The sequence below is a fragment of the Caretta caretta genome, chromosome 10 (genome assembly GCF_965140235.1).
Source record: "Caretta caretta isolate rCarCar2 chromosome 10, rCarCar1.hap1, whole genome shotgun sequence".
NCBI classification, from domain to species: domain Eukaryota; kingdom Metazoa; phylum Chordata; order Testudines; family Cheloniidae; genus Caretta; species Caretta caretta.
Genome location: NC_134215.1, coordinates 48,734,397 through 48,758,353, shown reverse-complemented (window position 1 = coordinate 48,758,353; position 23,957 = coordinate 48,734,397). Strand labels below are relative to the sequence as shown.

Below are 23,957 nucleotides of genomic sequence, written 5' to 3'. Positions count from 1 at the left end.
TTCTATCCCACCACCTTAATTAGTTTACACCCAGCAAAATTAATTATACAGCGGACAGAAACAATCACAGAACCAGACAGAGATTATACAGACAAACAATAGCAAAGTGGGAACTATAATGACAAAACAATACAGAAGTGAGGATTTCACATCCCAGCTATTGATAAGTGAGTTCTTGCCAGACAGGATGCTATCAGACTAAGTTTCCTTTTACATTTTCTAGACACTTCCCTTTCTCTGGAGGTGATAGGCACCATCAGGACAGGATTGTATTCCTAACAGCCCAATAGCACCTTATTTCAATGTGACTAGTTTGGAATATGAGGATGTAACCGTTCACTTCCCAGTTTATGGCTGCCTCTGTTGCTTAGCCAAAGGCCTTAATCTAACAACAGGGACTTAATCTAATCTACTCTACTCAGACTGTCACAGTAAGAGAAGGACCTTACACTGGCAGACAGTGATTTTGATTCTTTTATACCTCTAACTAGCCAAGCGATAAGAATACACCTAAATTCTTCGAGTACAGGCCTTTACCGACAGGCCTGAATATCTAGATCCTAACACTGATCTCCTCTGGAAGTTTGTTCCATAGCTAGATCCCCTTAACTCAGAATGAGAGGACTTGCGGCACCTTAGAGACTAACCAATTTATTTGAGCATGAGCTTTCGTGAACTACAGCTCACTTCATCGGATGCATAAAGATATGATATAAAGATATTATGCATCCGATGAAGTGAGCTGTAGTTCACGAAAGCTTATGCTCAAATAAATTGGTTAGTCTCTAAGGTGCCACAAGTCCTCCTTTTCTTTTTGCGAATACAGACTAACATGGCTGCTACTCTGAAACTTAACCCAGAATGCATCATCCCCAGCCCTCACATGTCTCCCTGGGCTTTGAGATCTGCATTGTGCTTCATAGATCAACATCTGGTTTTCCATGTAGCTGGGGCTTGATCCACAAATTGCTCTAAAAGTTAGGGCCAGGGCCTTATGCTGGCATCTGAAGCAGATTGGGAGCTGGTGAAGACACTTGAGTTCCTGCAGAGATGGCTCAGCCATAGATATTTCCAAGCTTTCTGCAGCACCTACCTGAGCTCTTCATTTCCACTAGTGCCAGGAACAAGGATGGAGAACAGGAAAGGCTCAGAATGGCCATGTCAGGCAGCCGCACAGCCACCACGCCCTCACTGAAGTGAGGAAGAGGAAGGAATGATGTGAGACAACTGAAAATGGAATTCTAGGCTCAGCCAGAAGAGAGAAGGGAAAGCATGTCAGGTCCTCTCTCTTCCATCCCTGCCAGCATTCTAATCCTTGAACTTGCTTCGCCAAGCTGTTCCCAGCCACAGCCCAGGGGATAGGACACCGGTGTCCCCACCTCACTGCGATCGGCAATCTCAGAAGAGGTGCCAGCACAGGAGCAGGGGCCACAGCCGTGGAGCTCCAGGAGTGGCCCCTCCAGGATCACAGCACATGGATGGGGCAGCATAGGGGAAGCTCACACTGTAGTGACCTGTGCTGGCGCTGTTCTATGGATAAAATAGAGCAACGGCCTTCAGGGCCATCAACCCATCACCAGCCCTAAATTCCTGCCCCCAGTCTGATCACTGTGTAATTTTTGCTCACACTAGATCAATCTTGAGGCGTCTCCAACAAGTCACTTTTTACAGCACGGCAATTCGGCCGTTGTAGTTGCTAGAGGAAGAAGGTCCTTTGTCTAACAACTAGACATACAGCTTTCCTGCAAGCATGTGTCCCATTACACAGGACCCTGCCTAGGAGCTGGGAGCTCAGTGGTTTGAGCATTGGCCTGTTTGAGCAGGGGGTTGGACTAGATGACCTCCTGAGGTCCCTTCCAACCCTGATAGTCTATGATTTCTAAACCATGATTTGAGGACTTCAGTAATTCAGCCAGAGTAGGGGTCTATTACAAGAGTGGGTGGGTGAGGTTTGTGGCCTACAATGTGCAGGAGGTCAGACTAGATGATCATGATGGTCCTTTCTGGCCTTAGAGTCTATGAATCTATGAGAGCACCCAAAGGAAACCGCCCCCTCCCACCCTGCACAAAGCAGCAAGTCAGTGACATTTGACCCTCACTAGTGCTCTTGAATGAGCCCTACATTTACTCATTCCTCTCTTCAGCTACCAACAGACACGAGTTACGGCTGAACTTTGAGAAAGTTCCAATCCTAACTTCCTGCCTGCTCCCCTTTCGCTACAATGAACCAAACCAATGCACCCAGATCTGGATGCTCCCAAAGTTTAGGGGAAGTTGGATCAGGAGCCAAATTTTGTAGCTTGGGTCCATTGCTAATTAGTTTGTATATCTTAACAGCAGCCTAGAGTGTCTGACAGGCCTTTCTGAATGGGGGAAGGAACAAAGGTAACTTCCTAGCACCTTTTTCCTCATCACACAGGCTATCATAGTCTCTTACAACTGATGTGATGTCCTCTCCAAAGGTCAGCATCTATGGAAGAGCGAGAGCCTCTTTTCCATGCACTGGCTGGAGTAAGGGTAGCACAGACTATCAAATAGGGTGCATTCCCTATGCAGCCCACTAGCGATAAGTCACTTGAAATTCTGGGTATAATGTTTTCCGCTGTTAATACAAGCTTTCTGTTCTGGTGCTGGATTAGCAAAACCACTGCATCCATCATGCTCTTAAAACCAACGTACACAAAACTTGCCTTTTTTTTTTCTTTTCTTTTAAGTAGGGGTGAAAAAATGAACTCTCTAGTTAGTGGCTAATGTGTGGAGCCGAGATGCAGCTTTGCAGCAAATACAGTGGAAGAAAAAAATTCATGACACAGCCTTTCATTGAAAATCTATAAAGCCCAGACGTGCCATCGTTCAAGGTATGTATGCTATTACTCTGGAATACTGCAGTATTTAGGGATTATTACTGTAAAATACTGTAGGATTTTTTTACTTTTTAAATACAGGACAGTCTCCCCCACACTTGTTTTCATGAGGAATAACTCTGGGAGAACACACTGTTAGCTTGTGGAACTCACTGCTACAAAACTAGGGAATCCTGAGGAGAGCATCCAATATAAGAGGTTTAGAAAACATGACTTATGAGGAAAAGTTGAAAGAATTGGGCATGTTTAGTCTACAGAAAGGAAGGCTGAGGGGGGACAGGATAACAGTCTTCAAATATATAAAAGGTTGTTATAAAGAGGCTGGTGATTAAAACTCTTCTCCAGGTCCACCGAGGGTAAAAAGGAAGCAGTTGACTTAGTTTGTTTAGTTCTCTGGCAATTTCAAAAGTTCCAAACAAGTTCCATTGAAAACAACATTTTCCAAAATATATGGATAAATCATACTCCTAGGGGAATTTTGCGCCACTGTGCGTGCACAGAATTCATGTCCCATGCCGATTTCTTTGCTTCCCTCAGAAAAGTGACTTTCTGACAGGGAAGCAAAGGGAAGCTGCAAGAGCAGTCACGCACCACTCTCTAGTAGTGCGGGTACATCGTTTCAGGCACCCAGAGCAGCCAGCGGAGAGGTAAATCACTGCAGGACTGGGGACACCCCAGCCAGTGACCCTGAGCCGGAATCAGCTGCAAGTCCCATCTGGGCTAGGATTTCCTCTTCCCCTGCAAGGAGTGACTGGGGCTGTCTCAGACCCCCCCCCCCCAGCATCCTCCCCTGCTTTCTGCCCCCATCACTGTGGGGGGACAGGTCACTGTACAAGGAGCTGCTCCCCCATCTACCCAACCCCTGTGCATCTGGACTTCCCATACCCCTCCAGAACTCCCCTAGCCCTCCATACGCAAACCCCACCCCACTGAACCTCAACTCCTGCATCTGGAGCCCCTCTGCAACCAGACCCCCACCCCTGCACCGAGACCACTGCCCACTGAACTCCCTGCACTCAAACCCCCACCCTGATGCCCCACCCCCTGTACCACCCTGAACCTCCACATCCAGACCCCCCCTCGACCAAGCCCCACACCCCCAGCACCTATACCCCCCCCCACTGAGACCCCCACACCCAGACACCTCCGCTGAGCCCCAACCACCTTCATCTGGAAGCCCCTGTAGGGTCCCATTGCCCCTGCACCTGGAACCACCCCAACAAACCTCTGTGCATTCAGATCCCCCCACACCTAGACCCTCCCCCACTGAGTTAGCTGCACCCAGATTGTCCCCACAGAACCCTCTCACCCGACACTGAGCCCCTCCACACTTGGATCCTGCCTGGTTGAGCCTGCCTGCCCCATACCTGGTATGCCTGGCACAGAGGGGCAAGGCACCAGGGTGTTTCTGGGGCAGGCCCAGGTCTTGTGCTGTGTCAGGGTTGGGTGCAGCCTCACCGCTGAGTATCTCAGGGGTGAGGGGGGCTGCAGGGTGATCTCTGACCTTTGTGCAGCCAGTGGCCTGTGCTCCCCACTGCCATACTGGAGCCTCTGCGTTTATTTGACAAATAAAAAGAGCAGAATTTTAAAATATTGTGCACAGAATTTTTAATTTTTTGGCACAGAATGCCCTCAGGACTAAAATCAAAAAGTTGAAATAAAATGTTGTGTCTTGATCTGAAGAGCTTCATTCAGGCTGTCAGGCATTTTGACAAAAGCCAAGGTAGGGAAGACGAGCTCACCAAAACAGCAGGAGGAGGCGGCGGCAGCAGCTCCCTTATAAGCTCTAGTCTAGGGCTTTGGATGCTCACTTGGAATGTAGCAGACCCAGGTTCAGTTCCCCCAACCCAATATGGAGAAGGGTCTCCCACACTGCAGGAGAGATCCCTAGTGCCTGGGCTACGGGATACTCTGGAATGAACTGTTGAAGCTGTTCCACTGTGTGTAAATAATTAAACACTGGAGCAGGGACTTGAACTTGGGCCTCCCACCTCCAATGTGAGTACCCCAACCATCAGGCTGCAGAGTCATTCTCACACTCTTTTCCTAATTAATGGGGGTTGGGAGGAAACTAATGCTGGCGACAGGTTCTCTCCCAGCTGCCTACTGCAGGTTTTTTGCACTTTCCTCTGAAGCATCTGGTAGTGGCCCCTGACAACCGATGGACAGCTGGTCTGATGCAATAGGGCACTGCCTTTGTTCCCAAAACACATCCATCTAGAAGTCATAACCCCACGCTCCAGGATCTGCCTCAGAAACATGACGGCCAGCCCGATGGGGTGAAATATCTCCTGTCCTGCTGGGATTTTCCCAGCTCACAAGCAGGTGGCACATCTTGGAGTTCCATAGTCAAGTGCTCACAATGGAGTTCATACCAGCTACCATGTGCTCCTTGCCATCGTTCTACAGAGTTTGTATTCCACCTGCACCTGTAATCCACCATGCACCCCAGCTTAGTGCCTGTGCAGAGAGGCTGAGCGCTCCCCTGCCATGGGCATGGCACTCACCCTCTGTCTGATTTGTCACTACCACCAGGTTCTGCCCTGGCATCATGTGTCTGGAGATTTTCAGAACAGACAAGGACAGAGGGCAAAGGAAGGGAGATCACAAACATGCCCTGAAAGGAATGGAGCCAATTTCCAAGTTTCCGTCCCTTTCGCAACAGGTGCCCAAAGCTATAATGAAATGCTGCTCTCTGACTCCCCCAGGGAAACACTCCTGCTCTGCACTTAAAGCACCTCTTTCTTGAGAGCACATCTTCACTTCCTCTCTCTGAGCAACAGCACAGCTTTTCTGGGGGATGCTGCTTGGCTGACTCTCTTCTCTACAGCAAGGAACGCTCTGCTCTGTCCCCTTGCAATGGGCAATCAGATTTCACTCCTTCACTGCCCATAAGAGGCAGTGTGGATTTTCAGGGCTAGTGCAAGGTCCTGGGTTGAGAGTGTCAGTAGAGCGAAGTCCTCAAAGGCACAGGGTGGTTAGTGGCCTGCCCAGTTCCCATAATGCCACCTCTTTGGCCTGCTTCAATCGCAAGCTGGAAGCAGTTTAGCTCATTCTCCATGCTTAGTCGCTGCCTAGATTCTCATCCAACCAACCATGCTCATTACCGTTACCATCACCTATGGCCATGGGTTTTGTCATGTGGAGACCGCCAGCATGGAGCCACTGACTCACAGAGCCCTCCAGAACTGTCCAATAATAACTGTTTCCTGCCACTCCTAACCTAGAACCAGCAGCCCAGAGAAGGAAAGCTCCAGTCAGCCATCTCAAGCCCCAGAACCATCCAGTCCCCCCATAGCAGGCACTTGGATTGCAGCAGAACATTTCAGAAGGATATTATTACAAAGGCTGCCGACAAGCATATGGAGCTAGAGGCTGACGGAGGTTTTAAGGGATGCTGCATTCTTTCAAGGAGTTATTTTTCAAAGTGTGATGTTCCTCCTTTACAAGTAGCACCTGTCTGTTTTCCCAGGAAACGAGTGACGGGCTTTTATCCAGATTTGGTTCTTGAGCTGTTTGTTTTGACAGATCAGTCCTTGCTGATGCAGAAAGCGGGATATGAAGGGGTGGGAAATCTACAGACCATAGGACCAGCAAGGAGGAGGCACTGAAGGGCATGGGACATAAAGGGGTATAATGGTCTTTTTCTCAGCCATTAGGGCATGGACAGGATACAGAGCTTTGGTGCTGGCCAGCAGGGAGCATTGGAAGGCAACATACATAGAATTTTAACCGGAGTCTCTGTTCTGATCAGCCAAGCCCATTGCAAGGGGCGAAGGGGAGGGAGACCAAGGTTTATGAGATGTTTAGACTTGGTGTAATTCCTCTGAGAAACTTCCCCAAAGGTTCTTCAGGTCGCCCGCCTGCTGAGCCATAGAATCTCACACATGCACCTTCATCCATGCCATGCCTCCTTGCACCTAAATTTGTGAGCACTAAACTGCTCCCTGGACAGTCAGACAACCAGGGAGCCCTTCCCCCACACCAGCACCTCTTCCCACCTGCCCCGTCCCTTCCATGATGTCTCCTCCCCCACCTCTCTTTATTAAACCTCCTGCTGGCTCTGTGTGTGCCTGGGTTTTGCTCCTTCTCTTGCACCAGGCTGACACTCTACTGACATCAATAGAGTAACTGGTGGGACATAGCGGAGCATGGCCCATTGCGGGAGGAGCTCAGATCCTACAGAACGAAAGCACCAAGACACCAGAGCATTCTATCTAATAGATTTGCAACTTATTCCCTTCCACCTCTCTTAGCCAGCCCCAGCTGCCCTGCAGGATATGTCCCTCTCCCATGGGGTAAAGGACCTGGGGGAGGTCCGGTGGGGCAGGGGTTGGAACCAAGGAGGATACAGTTGGCTCCGAGGTCTGGAGGGGGAAGTCCATGAGGAGCATTGATTTTGCATACTCACTCGGCTCTGCAGAACAGAGTGACCTACTTTCCCCCGTGGTAGAGCCATTATCAGACACAGCAGTGCAGGCAGCAGCAGCGCGGGGTTTCTTGTCTTTTCTAACATGTACAGATGTTTTGTTATAAACCAGCCGCTTGATTTCAAGTTTGCCAGCTGGAGGGGGCTCTGGCTGGCAATCTCTGTCTACAAGCGTTGGCTGTTATGGAGGGGAAGAAAAAGGAAGTGTATGTATGGGGCGGGGGGGGGGGGGGCACACATGGGATGGACACACACTGTTTCCATGAACTCCACAGGCTTTATACACACACACACCCTTCCCTGAAAAATTCATAGCATCTCTCAGCCAAGAGGAGGATTTATCTATAGTCTTAACTGTGTCTAATCCCAGCTGGAGTCCCACAATAAACGAAGCCAGCTAAGTAAAATGCCTTCCTGCAAGGTCTCTCTGTCGAGAGCAGTCGGCTACTTCCAGGAAATAAACCTGGACACTCCCCAAAACGCCTCCCCTGCTTTCCCTCAGACTCAAATACACATGTGAGAGACCATCCCATTATGGAGAATGCATTTATTGGGGTTTAACGCACCGCACCATGGCCACCTATCTAAAGCCTCGGAAAAACATACACTTTGCTTAATCGATTGTAAGCAGTTTAAACACTACTCCCCGGCAGTTTTAGGAAGCCCTAATTCCAGGAATGACCTGAATCTCTTTAAAGGGCAGTGGAGGGACAGTGGGGAAGAGAGAAGAAGCAGAAATTTGCTGCATGTTAATTTATTCTAGTCACATCCCTGCAGAACAGCATCTGGGAGCAAACACACCCATGTACTGAAATTAATGCCCACCGAGCAGAGACCCTAATAGTCCATGCTCCTGAGAAGTCTTAATGGTTTGAAGTCCATTCTCGATAATAATACAGTGCACGAATGCATACAGCACCCTCTGCAGCGGAGCTGGCTGTGTATTGAACACAAACATGAACGACAAGCAACCTTTTCACTGTGGATGTAAACACTAAACCAGATCCAGCCACTCTGGATGTAAAGAAGTAGCTTTCTTCATACCTGGGGGTGGAAACAGAAGCTGAGCCCCAAATGTCTCTCTGTTGTATCTAGGTCAACCCACAAACCTTGAAACAAAAAGATGCAGCTCAGTAAAAAGCAAACTGGAAAGATACCGAGAACTCCCTGTTATTAGGAATGGTGTGAGGAAGCCATGCTAATGAAGGAGACCTCCTGTCACTGGAAGAAAGAAGCCACTTGGGTTCACTGCTGTCCTAGAGAGGGTTTAAAGACAGGACATGTCATTTACTGATGGAAGATTTACCTGATCCCCTGTGAGGATTTTTAATCCACCAAGAGAAGAGAGGAGTAAGGGATCTATAAAGAAGGATGAGCTTTTGCAGGGACTCTCTCACCATTGCATGGCCACTAACAACGGGGAACGCTAGTGTCCATGGAGCTAAGGCAACTGCTTGCTTTCCTACCCTTGTTTCATCTAGAATTAGGCAACTCAGCGATTAAAGATCCTGATGCCATGCAGACATCAGCCCCCGCACTGGCAGCTTGGGTCATCCATTCCGACTCGCCTTGGGTCAGTCGTGAATGCAAGTCCCTGACAACTGGTGGCTCCTCGCTGAAGTGGTCTCAGCCCAGGCTTTTGTGAACAAGCATTCACTTCACGCACAGCCCTGCGGTGTCCTTGTCGACAAGCTCAGCAGAGGGGCCAAGAATGGAACTGAGCATGGAGACCCCTGTAATCCTTAGAGGTGGTCCCTCAGGATCAGGATGGGGGTGGGCAGCTTGCAGGGGTGGAACCTGGGCTGCACCCGCTCAGTGGGGAAACAAAGGCCTTCAGGCTCCAGAGGTGTTGAGCCAGCAGGCAGGGTGGAATCGCAGTGTATCCAGCAGCAGGAACGGGAGGCTCTCCCCACAACCTTTACTTCTGCCAGGGGCAGGTTTCCCATTTGCACCTTCTCACATGAGGCACTGGAGGGGGAGGCGGGGGCGCATCTGGGAGTCACGGCAGATTTCTTTCTGTCCTTTCTGCCAGGGCACACCTGGGGGATGGGTAATAATTGTACCAAACCACATTTGTTGGGCACCCAAGCCCTCTCTGGGCTCAGACAAAGGAGCAGACCATGGGGCTATGCTTTGGCTCAGTCTCTCATGTGCCCTGGAGCCCCAACCAAAGGGCCTCATCATTCCACGGGCAGCTAAAATCAATAGGCAGAGGCCCCGGAGGCTCACACAGAGCCATGGGCTGCTCACAAAACGTGACCCTTCTACACAATGCACAGCGGCTTCGTCTCATTTTTATTTCTAAAACCACGTTAAGTGCTTGGAGTGCTGCCTGATTGCCGGCAGTCCGGAGCCCCGCACAAGGGTCCTCTCACCGTGCCACTTCGATTGGCTCGAGAGGAAGATTATCTCCAGGGTAAATGGGAAAATAACCCTCTCTCAACTTGCAAATCTCTCCTAATTGCACCTGATCCTTCACCCAGATGCTGTGACAACAGCCTGCACATCGGCACTCCAGCGCTGGCCCTGGTCCAGTGTCTGTATTCTGCCAACTGCTCCTCAAACACCAATGCTACATCCTAGCCACACTCTCAGCAGCAGCTCCCTGTGCCCAGTGTTCCTTCAAAGCCCTAACCCCAGAGCTCCCTCAGTCCCCTCTCAGTGTGGGGCAGAGGGCTCTCCGGTGCTAAGGAGTGTGGCAATGGTCCCCTCTTTGGGTGGGGCAAACTCTGAATGCCTGACCCCAGAGCTCTCTCTGCCCTACACGAAGGCTTGGTCTATATACCTGTATTGTCACTCATGACAGTGGGTAGTCAGTCATTGGACCAGGGAAAGAGGATGAGAATGACTGTGTAGTCTGGTGGTCAGGGGACTGACCTAGGACAGAGGCTCTCAACCTTTCCAGACTACTGTACCCCTTTCAGGAGTCTGATTTGTCTTATGTACCCCCAAGTCACACCTCACTTCACTGTTTGCCAGAAGCTGGGCATGGGCGACCGGGGATAGATCACTTGAGGATGACCTGTTCTGTTCATTCCCTCTGGGGAACCTGGCATTGGTCACTGTCAGAAGATAAGATACTGGGCTAGATGGACCATTGGTTTGACCAAGTATGGCTGTTCTTATATTCTTAAAAACCTATTTGCTTTCAAAATCAAACATAAACTTACAAAAGTCTCACAGCACATTATTACTGAAAAATTGCTTCCTTTCTCATTTTTACCCATATAATTATAAAATAAATCAATTGGAATATAAATATTGTACTTACATTTCAGTGTACAGTAGATAGAGCGGTATAAACAAGTCATTGTCTGTATGAAATTTTAGTTTGTACTGACTTCACTAGTGCTTTTTATGTAGCCTGTTGTGAAACTAGGCAAATATCTAGAGGAGTTGATGTACCCCGTGGAAGACCTCTGCGTACCTCCAGGGGTTGCATACCTCTAGTTCAGAACCACTGCCCTAGAACATAGGAGACCCAACTTTAGTCCCTGCTCCAGTAACTATCGAATTATTTATACACAGTGGAACAGATTCAACAGGACAGACCGAGGGAGCTCCACAATGGAATCTCTCATAGCTAGGGCCCTACCAATTCACAGCCATGAAAAACACAGCATGGCCCACGAAATCTGGTCTCCCATTGTAAAATCTGGTCTTTTCTGTGCTTTTACCCTACGCTATACAGATTTCACGGGGGAGGAGACCAGCATTTCTCAAATTGGGGGTCCTGACCCAAAAGGGAGTTGCTGGGGGGGGTGGTCACAAGGTTATTGGACAAGGTGGTCCACAGTATTGCCACCCTTACTTCTGCACTGATTGCAGAGCTGGGCAGCCAGAAAGCGGCAGCTCTTGGCCCAGCTCTGAAGGCCGCGCCTCACCAGCAGCAGCACAGAACTAAGGGTGGCAGCACCTTACCAGGCCACCCTTACTTCTGCGCTGCTGCCTTCAGAGCTGGGCGGCCAGAGAGTGGCAGCTACTAGCTGAGGGCCCAGCCCTGCAGGGAGCAGTGCAGAAGTAAGCATGGCAATACTATAACATGCCATCCTTACTTCTGCACTGCTGCTGATAGTGGCTGTGCGTTCAGAGCTGGGCTCCCGGCCAGTAGCCACCGCTCTCCAGCTGCCCAGCTCTGAAGGCAGCCACCAGCAACAGTGCAGAAGTAAGGGTAGCAGTACCGCAGCGCTCCCCCCTCCCCCCGCCAACAACTCCTTTTTGGGTCAGGACCCCTACAATTACAACACGGTGAAATTTCAGATGTAAACAGCTGAAATCATGAAATTTATTATTTTAAAAATCCTATGACTGTGAAATTGACCAAAATGGACCACAAATTTGGCAGGGACTCATAGCTCGATGGTTAGGCCACTCACCTGAGCAGTAGGAAACCCATGTTCAAATCCCTCCTCTTCAGGCAGAAGGGACAATTGACCCCCGGGATTCCAGATCCCGGGTGAGTACCTTAACCATGAGGCAAAGATTTGTAAAAGGGAGGCCTCCAACTCTTTCCCAGGTACTGTGTGAATCTAATCCTCCATTGCTTTGGTCAAAATGCCTGAAATGGAAACAAAAAATTTTGAGCTCGGTCAAAACACAACATTTCCTTTTGACTGTTCTGAACATTTGGATTTCTTGGTTTGGCCAAAACTATTTGGCGAACTTGACAGGAATTTGCCAATCCTTTCGGGTTGACTGAAAGAGCAGGTTTTTTGGGGGCAAATAAACTATTGATGGGAAAACTTTCCCACAGCTCTAGTTTAAACTCCAGCTACAGAAATGAGAGAAGTGAGATGGCACCATACAAGAACACACAGCGTGGAAGGGAACGAGAAGAATGAGGTAATGCTAGACCCGGCTCTGGGTAATAGCAAGTAGGGCATTTATAAATACAGTCTGGGAAAGCAAAGCATGGAAGATAAAGTAGGTCTACGAGCGAGAGGAGAAGCAGGGTGAAATTAAAGATGATACAAGCAATAGCTGAGATGCTCGGCACGGTATACATCTGATGAAGTGAGCTGTAGCTCACGAAAGCTCATGCTCAAATAAATTGGTTAGTCTCTAAGGTGCCACAAGTACTCCTTTTCTTTTTGCGAATACAGACTAACACGGCTGTTCCTCTGAAACCTGTCATTATGCAAGGCACTGCATTTAGCCGTATAGAGTGGAAATCTATCAACTGCATAGTGCAGTTTCCACGGTATACATCTGATGAAGTGAGCTGTAGCTCACGAAAGCTCATGCTCAAATAAATTGGTTAGTCTCTAAGGTGCCACAAGTCCTCCTTCCCTTTTTTTATATCTGTCTTTACAGCAGAAAATACAGGAAAGTCTGAGCAATTAGGGGGCATGGAAGAACCCGTAAAAACAGCTATTGTTAAAGGGCAGAGAAGAAAACACGGGCAATGTGAATATAAACAGATCAGCTAGGCTCGGTGAAATCACACTGCCAGCAGCTTCTGGCTGACACGCAGCACTAACATTGAGAGCAGACCCTTGCCATACTCTTGCTGATGGGGCGCGGCTCCCAGCACTGGTCCCTTGGCATGGGTGGAGTGCCAAATGTCATAAGGCATACACACTGGCCCCTCCCCTCACAGGCTGAGGGGCAGGGAGAGGGTGTGTGAGATGCCAGTGGTATGGGAGCTGGGCCCAGCTCTTCTCCCTCCCTCCAACTGCAGGTGGGGCTCCAGGGGAGGGGATGTTGGGAGTGCAGTGGGGGGTCTGTCTCCTCTGTTTAGAGGAGATGTGATGGGTATTCTCACTCTCTTGTTCTTTCTGTCTTTCCCCCTTCAATGGATAGTGACCGGTGTAGGAAAGAGAGGTGAACACTAAAGGGGGAATGGATCTGCGGGGAGAATGGTGAGTAGATTTCAGAGCATGTGGTGTAGAGAGTGAGAAGAGAAGGGCTGTGGAAGGCAGACGAGATCCTGCCCAGATACCGTGGAGATGGCCACTATATCAAGACCTGAGTTGATTAGCCACCTCCATCTCTGCTTCCCCGTCCCCCGTCTCCGTACTGCACAGATCGGGAAAACCTGCTCACCAGGACAGGCACGTCCCCTCACTGGCCCTGTGCAGAGAGTGGAGACCCTAGACAGCTCCCCATGCCAAACCAGTGACCTCAGGAAGGCTGGGATTCTGGGAGCCTGGCAATTAAGGGCACCTAGCACTGGGGGTTGGGTGCAGGGGTCTGTAAAGGGGATTAACAGGGTGACATTAGGAAAGGGAAGATGCTGGCTGAACACCAAGGCAAGCTCCCCAGTGCCGAGATGGACTAGGCCATACGGCAGTGTCTCCAGGGACGGAGCGGAAGCCCCATTTGTAAGGGGTGGTCTTGCTCTGGGCTGGATGATCCGGTAGGTCCTCTCCACCGCTAACGTCTCCGATTCCCCAACACAAACCCCAGGGAGAGGGTGACACTTCCCTCCTGTTTTGGGTTCCTCCATTGGCCTCAATGACCTTTGAATCAGACCCTTTCTGTCCAGCTCTACTTATAACCCATTACTGCTGGGGGTCTCTCTGGTAGCCTCACCTCATTGAAACCCTGATGCCCCCCGCCCCTACACACACAAAACTCCTGACAGGAACTTGGGTGCCAACCACACGAGACAGGGGTGAACTTTGCCAAACTCCCCATCACATTTGCCTTGTGCAGAACGATGCTGGGGAAAGCGATAAAAGGGAGGGGGCTGCTGGTCCCCTCTCCAAAGGGACCCCAGCGTGGTGTGACTGAGCTCCTCTCCCACCTCTCTGATCTGATCCGAGCAGGCAGTCAGCTCCAAGAGCCCCCGCAGGCCCCCTGGCCCGGGCACGCTCTGGCACAGGGAGCTGTCAGGCCCCTTCATGACTCACGCAGCCATCTCCCTTCCAGCGAAAAATCAGATGAGCCATTTAAAAATTTGAGATAAACAGGGAGAGAGGATGGAGGTGGCTGAGGAGATCCCAGCCACTGTGTGAGGTATGAGGAGAGCACAGATGCTACACTGGCCTAAAGCAATTGTGCCTGAAGGGCACGGTCAGAGAGAGGGAGAGTGTCAGGGACCATGCAGCATTAACAAGGCTAGGTCAGCAGCAGAGGGCTTGTAGGGTCAGGAAATGGAGGGCAACAAGTTTAAAGGAGTCTTTGCTAAGAATGGGCCAGGGAGGGGAGAGTCTAGTGTTTAGAGCAGGGACCTGAGAGTCAGGATTCCTGGGTTGTACTGGCCACTCTGCCAATGACTCACTAGCCTATGGCAAGTCACATTGCCACACTTACTTCTGCACTGCTCCCTGCAGGGCTGGGCCCTCAGCCAGTAGCTGCCACTCTCTGCCTCGGTTTCCCCATCACTAAAATGGGGGTATCCGGAGTCACCCCCAAGGCAGTCACCTGTGAGCCCATTGAGGGTGGTGTGGGGCTTTGCAACCTGTCTGGGGTAATCCTCCGACAGCTGCGTAGCAGGTAGCATCCCAGGAATTTAAGGAGCTGGCGCACTGCCTCTTTGCTATAGGCATGTCTCTCTGGGCCTATGTGATCTCTTGGAGCTATGGGCTCTAGTGGCACTAACTGCTGTCACACAGCTCCCATGGCCATCGGTGAGGTTTGCACACTGCGCTCAAAGGCCTTCTTTCCCCCCAAGCTCCTCCTCCGACAGCTGAATGCAGGAGAATTCTGACTCAAGGGACCAAGCAGGTCTGTTCTTTTTATACTGCAGTTAAAAACTCCTCCTTGCTAATTGCAAATGGATGCGCAGCCTCCCCGAAGGCATCTTGGTAGGAACAGCATATACAGCGATGGGTTGCAGGGTTAGGACCATGAGTGGGAGATATACTCAGCATATTAAAAACACTACACATTGTACAAAATATTCTGTTGTTTCCTGGCTGCTGGGGAAAATTCACACCTGTAGGGCACAAGTATCTTGTGCACAGGGACAAAGGCTGCTAGCCCAGTTTTAGTCCCAGCTCTGCTGTCGACCGGCCTCAGTTATACTTTGCACACATACACCACCTTGCATACACTGTGTAGGAGGAAAATGTGATTAGCCCCATTTCCAGGCAAGGAAATGGAGGCTCAGAGAAGTTAAGCGACATGGCCAATGCCACACAAAAGTCAGTGTTAGAACCAGGATTAGCTCCTTGGTTTGGACCACCAGTGTCATCCCTAAACCATAGGGGCCCCGAATCCTGTACAACCCCCACATACTTTTCCTCATCTGCCCTGCAGTAGCTCCTGGAGGCTACAATGTACTTGCTATCGTGCAAACACAGAACAAAGAGACAGTCCCTGCCCGAAGAACGTACATTCCAAGATCCATATGGGTCTGGGGAAATCTGCAGAACTCAGGGCCATGCCCCCGGAGGGCAGTCTTCCTCGGCACTGCATCCTGTCCCTCCCCAATGAGCTCCTACAGGAGCAGTGTCCCCGTAATGGGTTCAGTAGCTGCCACCCTGACACTCCCACAGCTGCTGAACCCATTTACCTCTCGTTAAAATGAAGTTTGTCACTTGGGTACCAAACTGGCCTGCTCTGTGGCAGAAATAGCTCCATTAGCACATTTTTCCCTTCCTTAAATGAGTCGAGAATGGGTAGGTTTGGAAAATCCCGACAGACAGTTCAACTCTCTCCCCAGCCCCTTCCCGAATGAACTGAGGTAATTATCCACCAGGAACCCTGGTCAGAGAGGCACCTCTCCTCTGGCTAGTTACGGAGCTAATTAGAAGAAAACACCAGTGCTGGAGGGGCAGTCTGGGCTGTCACAATCCTACCCTGCCCTGCCTTACTCCCACTCCTTCTCTCCCGCCCCCTTTTCATTCATTTCCCACATCTCACATTGTTTGCTTAGCTTTTATTTGGAAAGCAATTAGCAACCGGGATCTGAGGCAGGTCTGTGAACTCCCACAACCCTTCAAACAGGCCGGCCAATTCAACCCCAAAACTTCCCCGCACCCCTGAGTTCTGGCCCAATGGAAAGAATTGCTGCCAGAGAGAATTAGGTGGTACCAGAGTCGGCCACCTTCAAGTGGGAGACAGAGGGGGTTTGGCCTCCGCCTCCTCCAGATCCGGGACAAAGCAGGGTTCTCTGCAAAGATGTTGTGAGGACAGAATGGAAGCAAGCACACCACGTGTTCCCATCTACCCTCCCCCCGAATCCACCAAATCAGCCCATCCAACCAGCTCAGTCTGGGTGCCACACCCCAAACTAGGTGGATACCGGTCCTGAAAATCAGCTCTGGGGACAGCTTTCTTCCAGTGTGGACCAGAGGGAGCCCTCTGGGCTAGCACAGTGATTCTCAGGCTTTTCTACACAGGGACCACTTCCTTTTAGCGCAACAGGAAGGATAAGTGTTTGTGACCACCTGACACCTCTGCAAAACCCCTCCAGCTCAAGATCCCTTGGGCTGGAGGGATGGAGACATCCCCTTCCCACATGGGACTGCGATGGACAGAACCCCCCCCCCCCCATCACCAGTGTAGGGGGCTTTCTGAGGGTCAGAATTTGGAGACGAGCCCCTGGAGGGGGACAGAAGAAGCTCTGTGGGTTAGTGACATGAAGAGCGTGGGAAAGAGAGCGAGCGCTCTGGTGGACAGGGGCCTGGGAACAGGATATAAAGACCTCAAGGCGTTAGAACTACACAGACAGCCTCCTCCCTCCTGGGACTGAGAGGCTGGTGTGGCTGAGGGTTTGTGGAGACTGAGTCAAGTCCCACGTGTAGAGCCCTACCAAATTTACAGCCATGAAAAATGCATCATGGATGATGAAATCTGGTCTCCCCCCCCATGAAATCTAGTCTTTGTGTACTTTTACCCTATACTATACAGATTTCACTGAGGAAACCAGCATTTCTCAAATTGGGGGTCTTGACCCAAAAGGGAGTTGCAAGGGGGTCACAAGGTTATTTGGGGGGTGGATCATGGTATTGCCACCCTTACGTCTGTGCAGCTGCTGGCGGCGGGGTGCTGCCTTCAGAGCTGGGCACCCAACCAACAGCCACACCTCTCCAGCCACCCAGCTCTGAAGGCAGCACCCCGCCGCCAGCAGCCGCACAGACGTAAGGGTGGCAATACCTTACCGTGCCACCCTTCCTTCTGCGCTGCTGTCCGCAGAGCTGGGCAGCAGAAGAGTAACAGCTGCTGAGGGCCCCGCTCTGCTGGCAGCAGCTCTGCTTTCAGAGCTGGGCTCCAGACCAGCAGCTGCCGCTCTCCAGCTGTTCAGCTGTAACGGCAGCGCTGCCTCCGCAGCAGCGCAGAAGTAAGAGTAGCAGTACCACAACCCCCCCCTACAGTAACCTTGCGACACCCCCTCTCCTCCCAGAACTCCTTTTTGGGTCAGGACCCCTACAGTTAAAACACCGTGACATTTCAGATTTAAAGAGCTGAAAACATTAAATTTACCATTTTTAAAATCCTAGGACCGTGAAGTTGACCAAAATGGACTATGAATGTCCATGTGTGACTGAGGACTTGGAGACAGACACGTAGCAGCACAGGAGACTTTGGGGTTAAAGGGGCTGAACCCCCTGAAAAGATGAGCCTCCATTTCTCATGTCTCCAGTCCTCTTTTCAGTCCTCACCAGCATTTCTTTCTCCCCCTCTTGGACAGTGGCTGCTGCTTCTCTTGCTGCATTGAGTTAATTAGAAAAGAAGCCCTGCTGCTAGGGGCTTGGAGTGCACAAATTAAATGTTCTGTGCAAGGTCATGTCAAGGCCCTCTTTTCTTGACCTCAGCAGAGGAAGTGTAAGATGTGTCCTGCACAGCCTGGAGCCCTGGCACCAGCTAATTTCACAGCATCTCTTTCTTTAGCATGAATCCAGCCATTCTAGGCCCTTGTGTCAACAATAGGGGATGAATGTGTTGGTTTCCAGGTCAGTGCTCATCTGTAGCCTAAAATGATTATAATGCAAAGAGAGAGGATGGGGTGGGAGGAGTAGGGCAGGGGCTCTTTTTCCTGCTTCACCCTCAAAGACACCCTCCCAATCCTGATCAGCCCAGCCACAGTGGCAGTCAGTACAACCAGCGTGCATCCACACACCCCCTCTGCCAGCAAAGTACAAACGTTAGCACCTGCCTGCTGAACTGCGGACTTCTCAGCTCTGAACCAGAGGGCTCCAGAGCATTTTGGATGCCGGCCAGTTTTGTGGGCTATTAAAGAAAATAAAACAATAAAGCAATAAGCCACCTGCTTTGTTTGTAAAAGGGCATGGTGTGTATCACACTATTGCAAGAACGGCATTCAGAGGAACAGGGAGACAGAATGCCCAGCATACACTGCTAAGTGTTAGAAGTAGAGTTTATCGATATCTGGTCCAGAGGACATATTAATTTTACGGGCTGCTTGAGGGCTTTGATCTGACTCTGCATCCCCCCTCCAACTGTCCACAATATAGCCTATAATTATTGCTGACATTTATACAATGATGTTCTACAACAATGCTTTCTTCAAATGTAACATGAATAGTCATACCTTGGATGATTAGACAGACAGACAAAAACACTTTGCATCCTTCGGTCTCAAGGTGCTGTACCCAGTGTGGGAAGCATCATTATGGCCTTTGATAGTTGGGGAACCAAAGGCATGAAGAGGTAAGGCCCAAATTTTCCAGATGTGCCCTCTGATTTTGTGCACTTCATTTTCTGATGGTCCAGCCTAGGAAATCTAGGGCCTGATTGTCACAAGTGTTGAGCACCAACAGCTCTCAGTGGAGGCAACAGGAACTGGGGGTGTTCAGCTCCTATAAGCATCAGGCCAGGTTGTCCTAAATTGGGCACCCAAAATTAGAAGCCTCTGCCCTTAAAAAAACATGGCCCTGAGTGACCCATCCAAGGCCATGTAGCGACTCACCAGCAGAGCATGGAAGAGAAAACAGGTCTCTTAGCTCCAGTGTTGTATCCACTTGACCATACTGACTCCCTGGTATACAAAGATAAGAATGAGCACACAGACAAGCACCACATGTACACATTCCCACACAAATCTGGCAGCGCTCTGGATCTCCCTCAGGTTCTCCTTTCTGCCCAGTCAGCTCGCAGCCTCCCCAGGGAGCTGTCCCTCCCCTAAGGTGCTGAAATGTATTCCCCGTCCAATTTAGGTGCATTTGTCTTTCAGGTTCACAGTGACAGCTCCCACCCCTGACTCTGCCTCCTTGGATTAGCTCCTTCAAGCAAATACAGAAGGCGAGTGAAGGTAATAGCTTGGGTGGCAGGGGCCAAGCAGGATCCCTCCAGCTTTCAAACACAATCAGACTGCTGGGTTGCCTATTTTTAAAGAGGAAAATGCCAGGACACCTCCAGAAGCAGCAACAGAGATGGGCGTTGGGCTGATTTCCTACTTGAGCTACAGAGCAGACGGAAGGGTTTGGCCCACCCAGGCCCTCACAGCTCCTTCATGGCTGTTAGAACCTGCACACAATACAGCAGAGGCATTGCATGGGGATCTGCTTCTCAGCTGACAACGACCTTACCTACTGCAGGCATAGGAACACACCTGTGCTTTCTGCACACCATAGGTCCTGTCCCTGTTTTCTCCTCCCAGCCTAAATCAAGACCAACCTAGTGTAAGAGGAAGAGGGAGGGAAGCTGAAGATCATTGCTTCACAGGCCCACTCATTCTCCTGTCCCTCCGCCCCGAGTCAGAGCAGCACACACAGTCTGAGGTGTTTTTCAAACAGCTCTGCAAGTCATTGTCTCTGAAACAAGCTCCCCTTCAAAAAACAAGTCCCCAGTCGCTGCTTGCCCCTTCTGAGCACTGACAACCTGGGTGCTCTGCTTGCCTTGGTTTTTTAAAAATGTAGAATGTGCAGATGCCCCAAGCTTCTTATAATTCAAGCTCAGGGCATGGGCTGGGTTTTGGAACATGCCCAAACCATCTGCTCTTCGTGTGTGCATGCTGCTAAGAGTGACCTACCTGCAGCCCCCCATCTCCAGCACTGCTGGTCACGGTGCTGTGCATTTCCAGAGATAAGCCACCTCACACATTCAACCCAGCAGCACAGCTAGCAACGCACCGGTGTCCAACTGTTCTGAATGGGGAAGCCTTCTAGAGAGAAGCTTCTTGCTCTGGGAGGGCTCAGCAAACTTTTCACATAAACACACTGCCGATGGGGATTACTTCACCTACGATATGCAGCCACCTCTGGGTGAAAGGTGTCAGACATTGCAACAGTTTAGAACAGCAAGTAACTACAAATATCAGGCCAGATCCCAGCTGGTATAAAACAGTGTCATTCTGCTGCATCCAATGAAGCAACACCAATTTAGGCTAGCTAAGGATGTGGCCCCCTATATGCAAATGAATGGGCCTGGAGGAGGTCACTTCCAGGAGGGCAATCGTCTACAGGAAAAATTTTGCAGAACTAGTGACAGTTTCTCTTTGCAATATGGCCTTAAAATGGTTCATTGATTCATTCTGGGCCCTGCCCCTCACTATTCTTCAAAATTGAATGTTTCCTATCAAAAACTTGAAATTCCAAACACAAAAAATGTCGAATTTCAAAGCCAGCTTTTGTTTGGAAGGTGCTTATGTTTTTGCTCACAAAAGGGCTCATTTTTCCTGGAAAAGGGCCCAGATTTTGAATGAAAAGATTTATAAAATGAGGCAAATTGGGTTCATTTTTAAAGTTTTCAACAAAAAACCAACACAAAAATCTGACTTACATTTTGAGTAGCTGCTTCTTTTGTCTACACTAAACCCCATGCTGGGCTTTGGTTTAGTACAAAGTTAGTGCTGAAGTACAAGCTACTGATCAACCCTACAGTACTCCCTGTAGCACCCTGGGTTTTCCTTGGAGGTCTCCCAGGCACAAACTGATCCAGCCCAACCATGCTTAGCTTGAGAGATCTGATCGAATTGCAGAGTAAAGCAGTATGGTTCTACAGAAACCAAATCTGCCCTACTCCACTAACGTGCCTTGGATGGATGAGAGAGAGTAATTCAGCTTCCAAACCCACTCAGCCCTTGGCTTTTCCAGATATAGGGTTTTCCCTGTAGTCTGAGCCCTGCAAGCCCAAGTCAGTTGACCTGGGCCAGCTGCAGGCATGTCACAGGTCTCTTATCACAGTGTAAAAGTACCCTGAGAGGCAAAAAGACAACCTTCCATTTGTTCCAACAACAGTAGTATTTGGAAACTTGAGTCAAAAACGTTTATTTCAACCACTGCTTGTGAAAAAAGAAGGAACAGCATTTAAAATCCCATGCAACAGCCATAGCATGAGGCACCTACTCAGATCCATACGGGGTGCAAAAATTTTACACGTTTGTAAATTTATGAAGTGTGAAAGTGACTATATTCCTGAAAGTATCTCCAGTTGAACAGCCTACCTGGCATATTTTGTTAGTCATGATCCATATACTATCTTTTGCAACTTCCCATCTGCTTTAATATTGTTAAGAAATTTAAATCACAAGAGCCCGACAGCAATAAAATACTGCAGAATCATCCCCCTTGAAACTTGTAAAATCAGGGTGTTGCTCTTAGAAACAAGCCACATGAGAGGAAATTGCCCCCAAAGTCTAATGTGTTATGAGGTGAACAGAAAGTATACAATGCATTTACTTCACCTGAGAAGTGGAGCAGCTTGAACTTTGACATGCATTTCAATGATATAAAGAAACAGAAGAGAAAACTGGATCTCTCAGAAGGACTGGTAATGGAATATGGATACATTCACTTCTGAGTCACTAGTACAAATGCATCTCATATGTCTGTAGTGGCCATAAATCATTCTCTTCTATTCACTGGTCTTTGTGAATTGAGGTAGGGAATTCAGTCAGTTTCTTAGTGGAATAGGAGTTCTACTGGGCCATAATAATCATCCAACCTAGCTGCCATCTGGATCTTCAGAAGCTCAGCTTTCATGTTTAATAAAAGTCTGTGGCCCTTGTAACCTTCAAAGCATGAGACAGGTGTAAAACAATGAATTGTGGCCTGCTTGAGTCTGCAGAGAGCCTGAAACAATAACTCAGAGAGATGTGACCTGGCTCATTCAGCAATGGGATGTTATTGGTGAAGCCTAGTTATAACAGTGTAAATGTTGATATTGGTGATTATTTCGCTGCTGAACAAAGCATGCAAGAGAGAAAATCTACTGCAAGAGGCATCATATATTGATGTCACGAGTGGAGCTTGGGGTGTGGGTGGGGCTTTGCTTGGGGCAGGGCACCAATTACAAAAATGGGCATTAAATTAGTACCTCTCAATGATATTGTGCTGCACCAGCTCTGCAGCCACCCAGGGAAGGAATTGTGGCCAATTTACTGCTGGTTTCCAGTAGCAAATCACTACTCCCCTGTGCTGACTCAGCTATACCTCCAGGAAGTGATGGGGAGGGGCCAAGGCTCCACCCAACCATGCCTTTCCCTGGCCCCCTGCTCTAGGAAGGAAATACTGCAGAAATCAAGCTCCCCTTTCCTTCCTCCAATATTTTTTATTACAGCACTGCCAGGAGGCCCCAGTTAAGATCATGGCCCTCAGAAAGCCTCTGCTCTGAAAAAATTGTAATCTTAATAGACAAGGCCCCCTATTTTATAGATGGGGAAACTGAGGCACACAGATTAAGTGTTTTGCCCAACATCACACAGGAAGTCTGGGGTAATGACAGGAATTGAACTCAAGTTCCAGAGCTAGTATCTTAACCACAGGACCATCCTTCCACTCTGCAGCCACTGCTAGCCTAGATGGTTACAGACGGTGTGCCAGTCAGGGACACTTCATCCCTCCTTTCCCCATCTTCTATCATGGAAAAACCCTAAACACCCTGGAGCCCTCTGCCTTTGAGGCTGCCTCTCCCCTTTTGGCTTTCTACTCCCGGTTGACTAAGATGCTCTTACTGTCTCCTTGGTTTCCAAGCCAGGACAAGGCCCATAGATGGGATGAGTACAAAGGGATTTTTATGTTGTCTGTTGTGTGGTTAAATGGAGGCCTTCATTCTTCCAGCCACAAATAAATGTTCTCTAAAGAAAACAACATTGAACAATGTAGCACTGGGCTTTGTCGAGTGGTGTAATTAATGTTAATTTGTAAAGTGCTTTGTGAGGCAGGGATGAAAGGTGCTCTCGGAGTGCTAAGCATTTTTATTTGAATTCTAAACGCCACCCAACAAGTTCAAACGACAACTGAGCTAAATGACTTAAGATACAGTAAATGCAAATACACCTGTTCTTTCATAATCCCGCCCCGTGGCTGGTTCATTTTACCCCCACTTTTCACCTGTCACACAGCAGTCACCCACAGCCAATGCTAGCAGCAGCAGCGCACCCTGTATGGCTCTCGGAGATAAACACAGAGGCTACATGGCCCCTCATGTGCTTCCCCCTCCCATCTTGCAAGGTGCTGAGAGAGGGATGGGAAGAATACAGCACAATGCCAGGATACAGCATATTTCTCCAGTATGTGGATTCACAGATCTGACACTGTAGCAGTATCCTGTGTGCGGGTAGCGCTGCCAAATCCCAGAGGTGGGATAATGCGGAGACATATGTGGGTGCATCTACAAACCCATCAGCAATAACCATGGCCAACAGTCAGTCACCGATGGCTCTCAGTAAATACCCTCCTGTCTCTTTAAAAAAATATATCCAGATTGAGCCATCCTGCATGCCATCCTAAAAATGGCCAAACTCCGGCTCTGGGAAACAACAAGAGGAGCAGATTCCAGTTCTGCTTAGAGTGCTCTGCCTCAGTGACATG

At 49.4% G+C, this 23,957-nt stretch overlaps 1 protein-coding gene across 5 annotated transcripts in view; it reads right to left on the bottom strand.

The window, feature by feature from the left end:
- LINGO1 (leucine rich repeat and Ig domain containing 1) overlaps positions 1–23,957 on the bottom strand; it is a 467,775-nt gene that overhangs the window by 352,221 nt on the left and 91,597 nt on the right. Inside the window, exon 3 of one of the 5 annotated variants that reach the window (XM_048866890.2) lies at positions 11,670–11,851. The exons of the other annotated variants lie outside the window; for them this stretch is intronic. The gene's annotated coding sequence lies outside the window, so the exon portion shown is untranslated. The remainder of the gene's footprint in view (positions 1–11,669; positions 11,852–23,957) is intronic. 5 annotated transcript variants of the gene reach the window in all.